This window comes from Citrus sinensis, chromosome 5 (assembly GCF_022201045.2).
Source record: "Citrus sinensis cultivar Valencia sweet orange chromosome 5, DVS_A1.0, whole genome shotgun sequence".
NCBI lineage: Eukaryota > Viridiplantae > Streptophyta > Magnoliopsida > Sapindales > Rutaceae > Citrus > Citrus sinensis.
The window spans coordinates 983,833-999,032 of record NC_068560.1 but is presented as its reverse complement, the minus strand read 5'-3'; the positions used below and the strand labels follow the sequence as shown (position 1 = coordinate 999,032).

The window sequence follows — 15,200 nt, the reverse complement described above, 5'->3', positions numbered from 1 at the left end:
AATTAATTTGTCCCTCACTTGGATGGATGCTTTTCAAAATTCCCTTCATCTACCGATTTCATGTAACGAAACTTTTATAAACAACGCAAGTCTACATGGAATTTAAATAAAACCAAGAGAAATATCATTACTTTCCTGCCGTTCACATGTGTCAGCCAATATACGTTAATCTGGGTAAGATCAGAAATAATTTAATTTATATATCAACTCAAGTAAACCATAAAGTCTGTCAAGCAAAGCAGATTTCTAAGGCAATGTTTTCGATATGAAAGTGGAAAATAAACTAAGATTATGTTGCCTTCTATTTGACTTTCTCAAGTTTTGCTTTCGGCCAATTCAAATTTGTAAAAGTAAGATAATATATAAAAAGACGAATCTTTCAGAAAATTTGCATCTAAGTGGGCAGTCAGGTCTTGGATTTGTGTCTCATGTGGTGTACTACAAGAAAAATAGTATATGACAACCGGCAAAGAGTGTTGTAGAAGGGATATCACAACAAGTATCTGAGCGTTGCGGTTCTTGATGTAGCGAAAAGTAGGTAACTTTCGACTACGCGCAATTCACGTTGTTGAAAAATATATGAACGTTGTTAAATATCATATGACAACTTACAATGATTGTGGTTAAAAAGATCATGTGCTTCCAAACTTTCGACTACAAGCCTATGAATGTGGCTATAAATTATATAGCAACAAGCAACTAAATGTCGCCATTAATTCTAATTTTTATTTACAATAAACCACATATCTTGCATGTTGTCAAAAAAACAACAATATATTATTAATAATTATTATTATCATTATTATGACTACTAATATTATCATTTTTATTACACTATTGCTGCCGCCATATGTAAAATTCCTGCGAACTAATTCTACAATTTGGCTTGTTATAATAAGTTTTCATAAACTTAGTAATAAGCACACATCACAGCTAAGGGTCACACCAACATTTTTGTATTCATACAAATTCTATTACATAGCAAATATGAAAAACACCATATAACAATTAATCCATAGAAATTTACAACATCAGTTTAAATTTCATCTAGCCAAACACCCAAAAAATTAGTAAAAAAACACATTAGTGGCTGTTGCAATTCCATAAATATCAACTTAAAAAAAACCATCTCCATCGAAAGCTTCTTCAATTTAGCAATTCCATCAAAAACTTGTTCAGGGCATATATACACTCCAACAAAAACATCTTCAAGGCACAAACTCCTACAAAAAGATTAACTGAATCAATATTCATTTGTTGCATTTGGAATATAATTATACACACACACACCCCCAAGAAGAATATTTTATGCCTACATACCTTTTTTAAAACAATTTGATACAACTTCCTGATTATTTCTCATTTCTCTAAACTTCTTGCTTATTGTCTGTCCAGCAAATATTAAAATGTATAATTTTCATAGACATGAAACTTAACATGGATACTATAAGTGCAATGCAACGGACTAGCTTACTTTAAATTCTGGAGACAATCTTTACTTGACAATATTAGCCCAATCTTCTTTGAAAATTATACTTTTTTGGCCTAATAAGAGCAACCTGCTCTGTCATGTACGTTTTTGGTTTCCTTTATCTTAGTTGTTAGCTCTGATTTGTATTGTCTCCAACAGTCACCCATCGTTCTTAATGCCAAGCATTCAAGATAAATAATGTATTTCTAAATAAAGATAATTACTATGTAATTCCATAAAAATGCACCAATGGCCAATAGTTCGCCGTCAACTAAAAGCTAATTTTCAATGCACACAAGCACATGCTCCCATGTTATAACTCTAATAAAAGTGCATATTTTTAAGAATTTACACCTACTGGCTGGCCATAGTTGTTAAATTCAATGCTTAATGATGGAGAACAATCTTGAATCATTCCAAGTTTGGTTGGACCTCTTTTGTCTTTTGGTGCATCTATCATCAGATTGAGGTTTGTGTGCATTTTCCCTATTGCTAGTTGCTAATGATCCATTCTCCTCTTGAATAGTTGCATTTTCTCAAAATTTATCTCGACTTGCCTAGAAGACTTTGTAACACATAGCAAAATTAATGTAGGAATAAACATACTAGAAAAAAGTATATGAACATGAAAAACTATAATTTAAAGTTGAACCAAAAAAAAAATTCTTACTTATACTAAACAAAATGTAATCACTCTCACTAGCCAATAATAAATCTTGGAACCCTCTTTGTGGTTTTTTCAATACTAAATACTAATTTGATTTTTCATTATCCTTAGAATAAATCCAAATTGGCTTTGTCCCTCATGAAGGTTAACCAAAGTGAATCCTTCGGCAACTTTAACACCATTAACTATATCAGTTCAGTCACATTTGAAAATAGGGAACTAAAAGTATTGTAATCAAGCACTAATATATCTCTCAAAACTCCATAGTAAGTAACTTTTCCAAAAGAGAAATCCATTTTGAATTTTAATTATACAAGGGGGAAACAGTACCTCAAGTTTGCTCTATAATCAGATCCTAAAATGTCACAGCTGATTCAGGAGATTAATGGCATTAACAGAAGTAACTTATTTGTTTCATAAAGTCAACAACACCAATAAGAGATTAAAATTGTGCCTTTCAATTGAAAAAACAAATCATTATCCATCTCACTAGTAATACTTACTCATTTAAATTATTTTTACCGAAATCAGTTTATCTTGAAAATAAAATATAATCTTCAAAATTATCTTTTCCATGTAAAATATTTAGCTTCAGGCGTTTCAAAAGAAAATAATCTTTTGGTTTCAATCACCCACAACAAAAAAAGTAACATTTATTTTATTCATGTCATAACAAATGAACCCCACAAGCAATAAAGAATTGTGCCACTTACCAAACAATGAATCTACAATGGGACGATGTCGAGCAATTTTGAGTGAGAAGAAGTATAGGGTGAAGACCCAAATCTTCTAAAAACAAAATAGGTGGAAAGAGTAAATTATTAATTAAATGTAATTAGGGAAGTGAAAGTGAGCTTTGTCAATGAAATTGAAAAGAAGAGTACCTGATACACTCATTTCCTTGGGTGGGCAGCCGCCATTACGATTTCCTTGGGTGGGCAGCCGCCATTACGATGAAGATTGAGAGGCTTGCTTTGCTTTAGTGGCAGAGAAAGAGTAAAGGGGTACTGCAAAGAGAACCGAGGGTTTCACTAAGTCAATTTGTCTCTTCACCCCCCCCCCCCCCTTCTTTTTACCGCGCTTTAACCCGTGCGCGCAAAATGAAATTTTTTATTTATTACACATTATTTTCTATCACTTTACTTTTAAAAAATATTGTAGTTAATGATACCCTCAAAAAATTTATTTGTTATAATACTTTTATGCATAAATTCCATGAGCACCTATTTATGTTTTAATTTTCACCAATTTCATATTAAATTGAGTTAACAAAGAATTTTACAAAAAAAAATATTTTCAACAACATGCAACATATAAACGTTCTTATTTAAATAATAATTTAAATAATAATTTTTGCAACAGGCAATTCATTGTTGCCTTAAATAACTAATTGCAATATGCAAATTATGAATGTTGTCATTATATACTCCTATACCGCAATAAATGGTCGCTTGTTGTCGTAAGGTTTTAGACCACAGTCACTTTTTGCGTGTTGCTAAAACTTTATATTTACCAACATGCAGTTTATGACTGTTGTTAATTATAAATTTGACAACATTCCATTTGTGCACGTTGTTAAAATGATGTTGCCTTATCCCAATTTTCTTGTAGCATGTGCATGTGTGTTTAATTAATAAATTTATATATATATATAAATTTCTTCTTTTGAACTCTTCGATAACTTCATTCTTAAATTTTAACAGAAAGTTCTAACAAGTTAAATAAGTAAAATTTAATCACTACAATTAGTAAATATATATATGATTAATACCTCAAACACCTCATCATAGAGAAATTAATGAATGCTCTACTTTTTCATCAGATTAGTCTTACAAATTCTGCTTACGTTAAATGTAAATTCTCAGCGTAACCCCTCCAAGTACTTGCAAATAATCTGTTAATGTTCGTTTACAAATCATTACGCGTTGATTCATTCACTTCAGATTCATGGTATGAAGCTTTGGAAGTCATAGATTGATTGGGGATTGCACAGATTCATTCACTTGAGGAGATAGGATTAGGATCCACGGATGTACACTTCCTGCCTCTCTATTGGGGATTGCACAGATTCATTCACTTGAGGAGATATGATTAGGATCCACTAATGTATACTTCCTGCCTCTCTAACTCCGGTGGAGAGAGTCAATTTTCCAAATCTAGAACGCCTGCCTTCTTCAATTGGTGATCATCAAAACCTTACTTCATTGGTACTCCTCGATTGGACTCGTAAGAAGGCCCTGCCTACCTCACTTTTACAGCTCGTTAATAGAAGAAAGATGAGGAATGTGTCTTGAACCTTATTGCCGCTTGTTAACGCGGGGGGGGGGGGGGGGGGGGGGGGGGGGGGAGAGAACTGATCTGTATTAGTTAATATCTTATTGGGGTAGATGTAATTCGTAATGGCCTCTATGCATGTAATCTTCATGTTATTATTATCATATTGTTATTGATGTAGTATCTTGATTACTTGATGGAGTTGTGATGGCTTGGCTGCAGCCTTCATTAGTCTTCATGGTCTTGTCTCTTCAAGAAGAAAGGGTTTTCATGTGTGGCAGTCTTTGAGCAGCTGACTTGCGTACTTCGAATGGCAGAGATAAATTGTCATCTTCAAATTGCCGTTGAATATTTCAACAGCCAAACAACTCTTTAATTATCTTCCAAAAGACGTTGTTCCCTTTGTTGATCTAGTGCTCTACTTATTTACAAGTATTTCTTGAGCTTAGTTGATAGTTTATTTCTTTTGATATGAGCCGATTGACCACAGCGATATCTCTGATAATGATATTTTGGAGATATTAAAGGGCGGCAACAGACGTCCGCGCACGTGTGATGCGATGAACTTATGTATGGCCAAAACTCAAATCTCTTAGTCTTTGGTCAGAATTAGCTAAACTTCTAATCAATTTGTAGTTACAAAATGGTTGGTGAAGTGATAAAATAAAATCAAAGAATTACATATTGCCAAAAAATTTTCTTGCTAGTAATCTTAACTTTTTATAGCATTATTTTATTGCCAAATACCTTTCAATAAATACGTATATGTTTCATTAGTAAATGTAATAAATACATATAAGCACTTTCTCTCTCTTCTTCTCTCTGAACATCCAGAAACATTTCAACTTCGTCTTTCGCCGGAAAATCAGCTCTAGGAGTTGGTTTTCCGGCGAAACCTTCTTTTTTTCATTTTTTTATTTTCTTTGCTTATTTTCTCCACTCAGATCCTCAGATCTGTGGTGGTTTTGTTCTTCCACTGAAATTTTCAAATCTGTGATGGTATGTTCTGTTGAAGTCAAACAAATTGCAACCAACAATTGTAAAGGAAGCAAAATCAAATTGAATTTGATTTTGCAGCCGAAAAGAAAGAATGGACAAAGGGGATGAAGCTAAAATGTTTGAAAAATAATAATAATTAAAAATTATATTTTCAATTATTTTATTCTTTGCATAGTAACTCATTTCTCCTATAAATAGCTAAGGATTTCATTCATCCCAAAATTGTTAAGCTTATAAGTTTCTAAGCTTTTGAGAGAAGTGAGAGAAGTGTGTCTGGGGAATTTATATTTTTTGCAGAGTGTGAGAGTACTGGGTATATTTAGGTTTCTGGGAAGTGAGATTCGTTACTCCAATATTTGTACTCTATTAATTGTTAAATAAATAATTATTCTTTCTTGCTTCCGTGGATGTAGGTTTAATTACCGAACCAAGTTAAATAATTGTGTGTTTTATTTTTTTGTAATTATTTGGTGTGCTTGATTCCGCATTTCGCGCACAACATGTTCTTCCACTCAGATCTAGAGATCTGTGGTGGTTTGTTATTGTTTCTCTACCCATATTTACAAATCTGAGGTTGTTCATTTTATTTTGCTTGGTTTTGTGTTTTATGATGCAGATTTTTGACAAGACAAGTTTCTACTTTGTGGAAAGTGTTGCAAAGGCAGAATCGATGGATGCCTTTAAGAGACTTAAGATGGACAAAATTTTGCAGAGAAGAAACTATCTAAGATGCATCAAAAGTGGAGTCCCCTCCCTGCTCATGTTGTCAAGGCTCACGTAGATGCAGCCTTTAGATGTAATGAGAATATAGTAGAGTTAGGAGTTGTAGTTAGGGACTCAGATAACAAAATAATAGTTGTAGCAATTCAACAAACTAAGTTGATGGAGATGTTAAATATTCGGCAGTTGAAGCTGCAAAACGGGGTTTTTAGGCGCAGAAATACAGAGTTTCAATCTAAAGCTATAGAAATTGACTGCCAAAATATTGCAAGTTTAATAAACAACAAGCAGGGTAGCAAATCAGAAATTTTATGGATAATTTTAGAAATTCAAAATAACAACATGGATTTTCAACATGTTAAATGTTAGTGCATCTTTAAATTATGTATTGTTTATGCAACATGTTAAATGTTAGTGCATCTTTAAATTATGTATTGTTTATGCCCACTCCTTAGCTAAATTAGTTTTAGGACACAATAGTCTTGTTGTATGGCTAAATTCTCTACCAGCAAAGATCAAATGTTTTCAGTTTTCACTGATGTGAATTAATGAAATGCTTACTTTCTTTATATAAAAAAATGTAATAAATACATATATATTGTTTGGGGCAATTATGAGAGCCAATGTGAACCAATGACTCAATGACACATGGCAAGGAAGGGGTAAAATAACTACAGTCAAACAGTCAAACTAGTTTTTACTCCCTCTGTATCTACACTCCATTTGCGTGAGACCACCTCAATCATAGTTAGGCGACCTCTAGCACTCAATCTTCCTCTATTGTGTTTATTGTTTGGTTGGTTGAGCTAAATACTAGCACGAACATTTATCAATGTAATAGTTGACATTGAACTTGTGAAAAATTATTAACCACTTAATGAATGATACATTACATGTTACATCGATCAGTTGCGACAAAATTTTAGCACCTACTATAAACGACATACCTTTTGTTGGATTAAATCGACTTATTTAGTAAGTGATTTTTAATTTGATAAACAGATGAGCACTGGACTGTAGTAATTAATTTCTTCAATTGTTGGGTGTAAATGTTATGGCAATCTCAGTTGAAATTTCACTCTCCTCTTTCTTCAGTGTTCTTTCGAGAGAGAACTTCGGAATAATTAACACAACAATTTTCTGCTCTTGAGAACTAACAGTTGTTGAGGTTGACAGGTAGAATTATATATAATTTTGCTGCGGGTGTTTACGGTATAAAATTTTCAGCGATACTTGATAATTGCAACATATGCAAGAAAACAGAAGAAACAAACTCTTCCTGATTGGCACATTTTATCAAACACATGATATGATAGGCAAAACTAGAAAGCGCAAGAGATAAACAATTGAACCAAGAAACTAACTGGCAGTAATAATTTTCAAAGGAAAATGCAGCATTCTCGGAACTTGACTCAGCAACGATTCTCGCTGTTTTCTTTACTTAATTGGCACCAATAATGTTGTGTAATAAATGTAGGACTCTAATTTTATAAAAAAAAATATAATAAATAAATTAATATATTTCTATTGCGTGATCAAATTATTTACTGTATATTAAACATATTTTATGTAACCAAAAAAATTATGGACAAGTTAATTTTTATGTATTATTTGTCCGGAAGAATAAATTATTGATGTGTTTTTAATTTTGTACATTGAAGAAATGGTTGAACTGATTTTTTTTTTAATTGATAGCTTGGATGCATTTGTTTACAAGTTATATAATTATGAAACAAACTTTTTTACATATTTTTTTGGTAATTTAATTATACAAAAGTACTTTTATTTTTGTAGAACCAAACAGTCTAATCGTTCAAAAGAGCATTTTTATTTGACAACCAAATACCCAATAGCCTTTTGTCAAAAGCTCTGCTAGTATAAGTTCTAATCCTTTGTACCAAACGGAGCCTCAAAGCATTACGATATCTGTCAAAAGATAACAAATGAAAGTAAGAAACTGATGACTGGCTTACAAATGAAACCAATATCTTGATGGGTTGATAGATTAATAATTTTAATTTGCTAGTAGAAACAATAATAAATTAATTTTTTTTATTCATGAAAAATCATAAGGACCTTGTAAGACCGATGTGAACGGAAAGCAAAAGAAATGTGGAGCTATCTTCAAATTTTAGGATTCGGATTCACCTTATGCCAGATTTATCACTAGAATCTTGCATCATAAAAGAATAAAACAAAAATAATTAAACACCAAAGAATTAATGCAACAAAAGACAAAAGACTCTAGTACATGACATGAATTTATCCAAAAAAAAAAAATTAAGTTTATTAAAGGATTGAGTGCTTAAGTACGGTATGCAAATGCAATTTGTTTTTCCTCTCTCAATTTGCTCTGCTTAAATTGTGTCTTGATTAGTTGTCTATTTCCAAACTTTTTTTTTAATAATTTCAAACTTGTCTATTATATATTTTATGCTTACTTTATAAACTCAAGAGTTTGCTGATGGAGGGCAATTATTTAGTCTTATTTTTTCTTACGAAATATTTTAATTCTGTCAATTAGAATTTAGTTAATTGAAGTTGTATTTTTGGTATGTCAACAGAGTATTTCTATTCCTATTCAGAAGGTTTCTACTTCCATTTTTCAAATTTTAGATAGATGTGCTTATCTATGCATGCACTGAATAGGAAGCAACACATAATGCCATAACGGAAAGATGGATTCCTTTTGCTGGACACTGATTTTTATCTTTATAGAATCTGGTAATTAACAGTGTGTGAGTAAAAGAAAATTGGTGAATTGCCAAATTATTTCTTTATTAGTAATCGGAGAATTTGCCAAATTATTGGTATGAAGTAGGGGCAAGAAAGTTGATAAAAGAGATAATATTTTTCTTTTGGTAAAGATTGGAAATCAGAAAAAAAGAAAAAAGATAGTGGACCTAATTACCAATTGAATCATGATCACTGTTATTGTGATACTAAAATTTCACATTCGAACAGTACATTTTAAAGGAAAGTCTGTTCGTGCGGTTGCTTTAAGTTTGTCTTATAATTATTGCCGGCAAATTAAACTATTTATTGGGTCACTCATGTCATTGGATAACCCTACCATCAAATGAAATAATAGATATATATATAATGGAATTGTCACCCGAATTCGAGTAATAATAATATAAGGTAGTGTGAGTATTTAGTGGATAACGTTTTTCATCCTCACCAACTTTTTTAAAGGAAATGAATTATTTTATGGACCCCTACTCCCACGTTCTACGCATGGAATTGAATTATTGACCTTAATCTTAATTAACTTTTTATCTACACTTAAATTAAACTTCAGCCGTTGATTCGTTATCTTCCATGCGTTATTTGTTTTCTTGTCAGTTACTTCAATCTATATATATGATATCAAACTAGAAGCAACGACACGCTCAACTACTTAGTTTTGATTATACACCAGACAGAGACTGCCTTTCTGAATTGAAGATTATGAAAACTGCTTTTGCAGGTAAATAATAGTTTTAGTACAAGATCATTGAGTATCATTTTATATATTATGTCATTGAAATCATTGCGTATCGTTTTATATATTATGTCACTGAAATTTTCAGGTGAGACATTATGGCTTCCTCCTTTTATCAAACTCGAGGGCTCTCTTGTTGATGAAATGGTTAATGATGATCTTTATCTTCTTGTAGTTCCTCAGTATGGGAGAAATCCTGACCACGCTGATTAAGTGTGTTATTACTCTTTTGTGCTAGATATGTTAAATTAAATAAAATGATAGGCTACCTGCATATCAGTCATGTGATTGTGAGTGTGAGTATCTTTAGTTCAACCAAAACGATCACTTAAGATGTACTAAAGACTTTCTTTGTTTACATCAATGTACTTTTTTTTTTACTTTAATAAACAAATAAAATTATTGTGTGTCGATGTGTTAGTTAAATTAATTTGTCAATAGAGAGCAAATAGTGTGGTTTTAACCAAATCAACTTAATTATGCTCTCTCTACTTGAATATTTTTGCGAAAAAATTCCATCTCGAGATACAAACTGCCCAACGTTTGAGTATCCTGGGTATGCAGAAAATTACCAAGCAAATATAATTGAGAAGAGTTTAAAATTGTACTCAAAGTTCAGAAGATAGAATCACGAATATACCTTGGCCATCTGGGTGTCACCCAACTAAATCGCATTTGTTCCTAACTAGAAGCTTGCATACACTGTCATTTGCATATCTATCAATCTCGTTAAACCACTGCTTGACATTATTGAAGCTCTCCATCTCAGTAACATCATAGACAATCTGTTGAAATCCCAACACATTTAATGAATCTCACACAGTTGCTCAATTAAAAAATTGGAAAAACAAGATTATCAGTTATTCTTTCTTAAATGAGAATAAAGCACTGCAAGATTTTTACTTCCGACAACATCATATGTCATAAGAATTTATAGACAGTTTGCATCATATTAATGTTAGATTAATTTCTCACATTATGTGGACTGGCATAAATCATTCTAATTATTTTTTATATTTTACCGAATTAATACGTGACTAATGTCAAATATTATTGAGCAAATTTGACAGACTCATTTATTAAGTGATCAAATATTATGTTAATGAGTCTAATTTTGACATACCCTATACAATAGTATATTATGGACAAGTATATCCTTAATTGTGTTATTTTAGCTCATAATGGGATGGGCAATTTTGTACTAACACATGAGGGGTCCCTGCGCTCAACCGCTGTATTTAAGTAACTTCAGCCCACATGAGGGGTCCCTGCGCTCAACCGCTGTATTTAAGTAACTTCAGCCCATTGGGAGTTAACTGTTGGAAAAATCAGTGGCATGTGTGCAGTGCACCTCTCCCTCTCTTCTCTCCCGTGTGTGTACAGTAACTTGTGGAGGAAAACCGATCCTTGAGCTGAAGCAAGGGAAACTGATTTCAGAAGCTAGATCAAGCAAGTAGCAACTCTCTTGAGACTCCATAACAAGCTTTCAAGGTCGGATTCATGGGAGATCACGGTAATTTCGAAATTCCCTAAACTATGTGTTTAATTTGGAAATGCGCGATTAAGGGCAGAAAATTCGTTTTTGTTTCATCAATTAATGCTCCCGTTATTGGTCCAAATCATCTTGTATACAGATTTATTGGAAAATGTACTGCTCAATGAAAGATGAAAAATAAGTTAATTGCAAGCACATACAGGGTTGCTAAGATGTCACAAGTAAATCACAAACTTTCTGATTTAAACCAAGAAGCGGGAAGGCTCCTTACTATGATTCCATGGGCTCCTCGGTAATAACTAGTTTTACTTTTCAAAGTAATCACCCCCGAGTCCATCAAGAATTTTGTCTGTAAGATCTTCTGTATGAAGTGGTTCTCCAAGAAGAGCAGGTTCGTCAGCTTTTGCTTTTACCATCTGCAGAAACTCAGTTACTGAATCGCTCCTGTCCAGCAGTGTCCCACTAAACAGATGGAAAACAATCAAACATCAGGCATTACTAAGAACAACAATATGTTGTAGGAGTTGATCCCAAAAACAATCAAACATCTTGATGCTTGCGGCGAGTAACATTTCAAAATATTGCTTTTTGAAAGGAAATGAAATTGAAAATGCCCAAAAATGAGTCTTATTTGCTGTGAAATTACTAAGAACAACAATATGTTGAAATGTTAGCATAGTAACTTTTAGCATTACTTTTCTACTTAAAGTTGATTAGTTAAACATGTTTAGGTTTTTTCCATTTTTTTTATTCTTTCGGGGATGCTTTGGTCCACCCATTCCGGTTCGAAGTGTGATTTCAATTGTGACAATAATATATAAGTTTGATCATACGTCATGATATTATCCTGCTTTATAAGCTGAAGATTTCTAAAGCGAAGTTGTAAACAGTTCATTTTCTTGGTCCAGCATCCTGGATTTTAATAAAATCTGATTCAGACTTCTACAATGTTGTTAAAAAATTTTCATGTATTGACAATAATGCAAATATAATTTGGTCCGAATTTTATTTAAGTACGAGAATCCGGACCGGAAAATAGTTATTCTTTATTCCGCATTTGGGCATAAGCTGAACAGTCCCCACACCTGTAACAAGTCGTGTTACATCTATTTGTCTGGAACCTGTCATCAATGAGTGATCTAAACCAAGTGGTGGTGGTTGTTGAATTGCCAAATTATTAGTCATTGGTGGTGGCCTTTGCTTTTATTCTCACTTTTATTATTCGAATTTCTCAATTTACTTTCCAAAAAAAAAAAAAATCATTCATCGGAGAAATAATCCTAACGGCATACTCCACTGCCTTGAGATTTTTTACACTTTAGAATAGGAATATACTATGTAGGGGGCTCATTTTCTTTATCATTTTCCTCGAAACAAAACACAAGAATATATTATATAAATCCACAAATAATAAACCATTAATTAAAAAGAAAAAAATTATCTCAAATGGATAATTTTCTGTTATAAGATAATAAGGAGTTTAATTAAATAATTACCCTGCTACTTATTTTCATTTTAGAGCATGTACGTCTATTAATATTTCCATTTTCTCTAAACCGGCAAAGGCTTGGTGGTAGTGCCGAAATAGCATATTGGAAAAATGCATCTCACAGAGTTGCAAACACGATCCAAATTGCATGTCTGTAGAAATTATTAAAAAACAAAAAAATAATGTAAACGAATTCGGTTAGGATTAGTTAAGAATTCAATTCGCGAACTCGTTTTGCCAATGCCACCCTAATTTCAGCTCAATTACTCAACAGTACATGTTGTTTTCTAAAACTAATAAATATTGTAGGTTTCAAAATTTTTACATATAAGGCCTTATAAAAAAAAATTAAAATAAAATAAATTATTTTCTCTCGCTTCTTGTTGATCCTGCTCTACATTTCTTTTTTCTTTTTACTTGTGTTTCTTCTCCTTTTTTTTTTTTTGATATATTTTTCTTGTAATTGGATTCTTGTATTTTCAAAGACAATACGAGATGTTTATAGTAAATCAACCAATTAGATTCGGTCCGTTACTAGCCGTATGTTGGGTCTCCTACTTTCACGTTGGTTTTGGTGGTTAAGTGCTGGTCTCTCTTAGATGATCAGCTTAATTTGACCAATTTTGGTAGGGTAAAAGCTCATTTAACCCTTATATTTTTTGAAGTTAGTGCTAATTAGTGTTTATATTTTTAAAAATACTTGAAAATATTCCTGCCATTAAATTATTGACACCCCTACCATTACTTTTTATCCTTTTTAACTTGCTTTTACAATATTACTCTCTTACAATAATGTTACCTTTTTTTTACATTAATAAAAAGAAAAAAATAAATTATCAATTTAACCTAAAAAATAAAATAGAAATAAAAAGAATATATATTAATTTTTGTGGAAGCAAAGAATGGGTGATATTAAAATAACAAGGAAAATATTTGAGACTAAAGTGATGTAGACATGCAAAGAATGGCTTAGTGACTATCTATTTGGTCACTGAAGGCAAACCAATTGGTCACCCTTTATCTTAGAATAACAAGTAAAATTAGTCGCAGATGAACGTCTGTTTTATCTGCAAATTATTTAGTCAAAAAAGCACTTTCACTTGTCGTTCAAATCACCTAATTATATTTGAAGTTACTTTTCGTGTCTAAGTAGTATGTCAAGTGACATTTATTTATTGGATATACTTAATTTAAACCTGCGGATTTACTTATTAGCTTCTACCATTATCAAATAAATGAACATATATCACCTCATTTGAGATATACAAAATTAAAGTACTATTTGAATAAGTTGAATTACTATTTTTTTTCTAATAGTTACCGTTTTAGATAGATTTTGGGGAGTAGAAAAAGATCAAATCTATTTAGAACAATAAATTGATTTTACGGGGAACCGGGGTACCTCACTAGTTTGTCGTGTGCAATATTTCTAAAATTCGGAGGAGGTGAGAAGGGTTGAGGGAGCTAGTGATGGAGGTAAGGGGTCTGAGTCAAGAAAAGAAGTCCTTCGAAATGAGCTTTTACGCCTACAAAACAATGAAATAGAGGTTAGACGTAAAACTGGGGTGCCCCGGCGTTCATACTCCAACACTCAAGTCAACAACTCAAGTTTTTTTTATGGTGAAGAGAGCTTGCCTACCCTTTGTAAATTGAGGTTTAAGATTGAAGAATGTCTTATTTTATGGAGTGTGAGTGTTAATGAAAGAATGATGAGAATTGAACCTGGACACCTTTATATATATAATACCTCAGCTGTCACGTGGCGTATTTTTTATAGCTATTAGCCTATTAGTTGTCCCTTTTCAGTCCTTTTATGCCCTTTTACCTTTTTTTATGATTTTTGGGCCGTTATATGTATGCTTGGGGAGTAAGAAGGCATTCACGGCGTATCTTTTTTTTTTGGGTGCGTGGCGCATGCTGGAAAGTGGTCCAAGGTACCTCATTAGCGATTGTCTGAAAAGGCGGCTGAGGACCACTGTTCTTGGGACAACATCCTTCTCTTTTGGCAGGGGTGACAAGCGACCGTCGCCACTTTTTCAGTACGATATTTTATTATTTAATTCTAACAAAATCAAATGTTATCCTTCAAGCGATTGAGACGTCTCTCATGACCGTCTTTTCAGAGAACTTTCCTCATTCACTTCAAATCTGATCTGTCGAGTACCTCGGGTATCGAGTTATGCAGGGTATCCCTAATACCAAGTCAAACGGGGTACCTCGAGAACCAAGTTATGTGGGGCACCTTAGATACCGAGTTAGATGGGGTATCTCGGTATCCGATTTATGTGGGGTACCTCGGTTACCGAGTTATGCGGGGTACTCCGAATATCGAGTTAGACGGGGTACCTCAATGACAAAGTTATGTGGGGTACCTCGGTTACCGAATTGTGTGGGGTACCTCAGCTACCGAGTTGTGCAGGGTACCTTGGATACCGAATTCTGTGGGGTACCTTGGTTACCGAGTTATGTGGGGTCTCTTAGTTACCGAATTATGGGGGGTACCCCAGATACGTACAGTGATTTCTAGGAGTCATTCCGATCATCGACACGTGACGTTCTATTACAATCTTTCATGTTTCTCCCCAAATAGTTACAATTATT

General features: G+C 32.8%; 1 long non-coding RNA gene across 1 annotated transcript; it reads left to right on the top strand.

Moving 5' to 3' along the window:
- Positions 1 to 9,515: 9,515 nt before the first annotated feature.
- LOC127902699 (uncharacterized) lies at positions 9,516 to 10,022 on the top strand. Its single transcript, XR_008055154.1, has 2 exons — positions 9,516 to 9,600; positions 9,704 to 10,022. It is a non-coding gene; the product is annotated as an uncharacterized LOC127902699 (long non-coding RNA).
- The last annotated feature ends 5,178 nt before the right edge of the window (positions 10,023 to 15,200 follow it).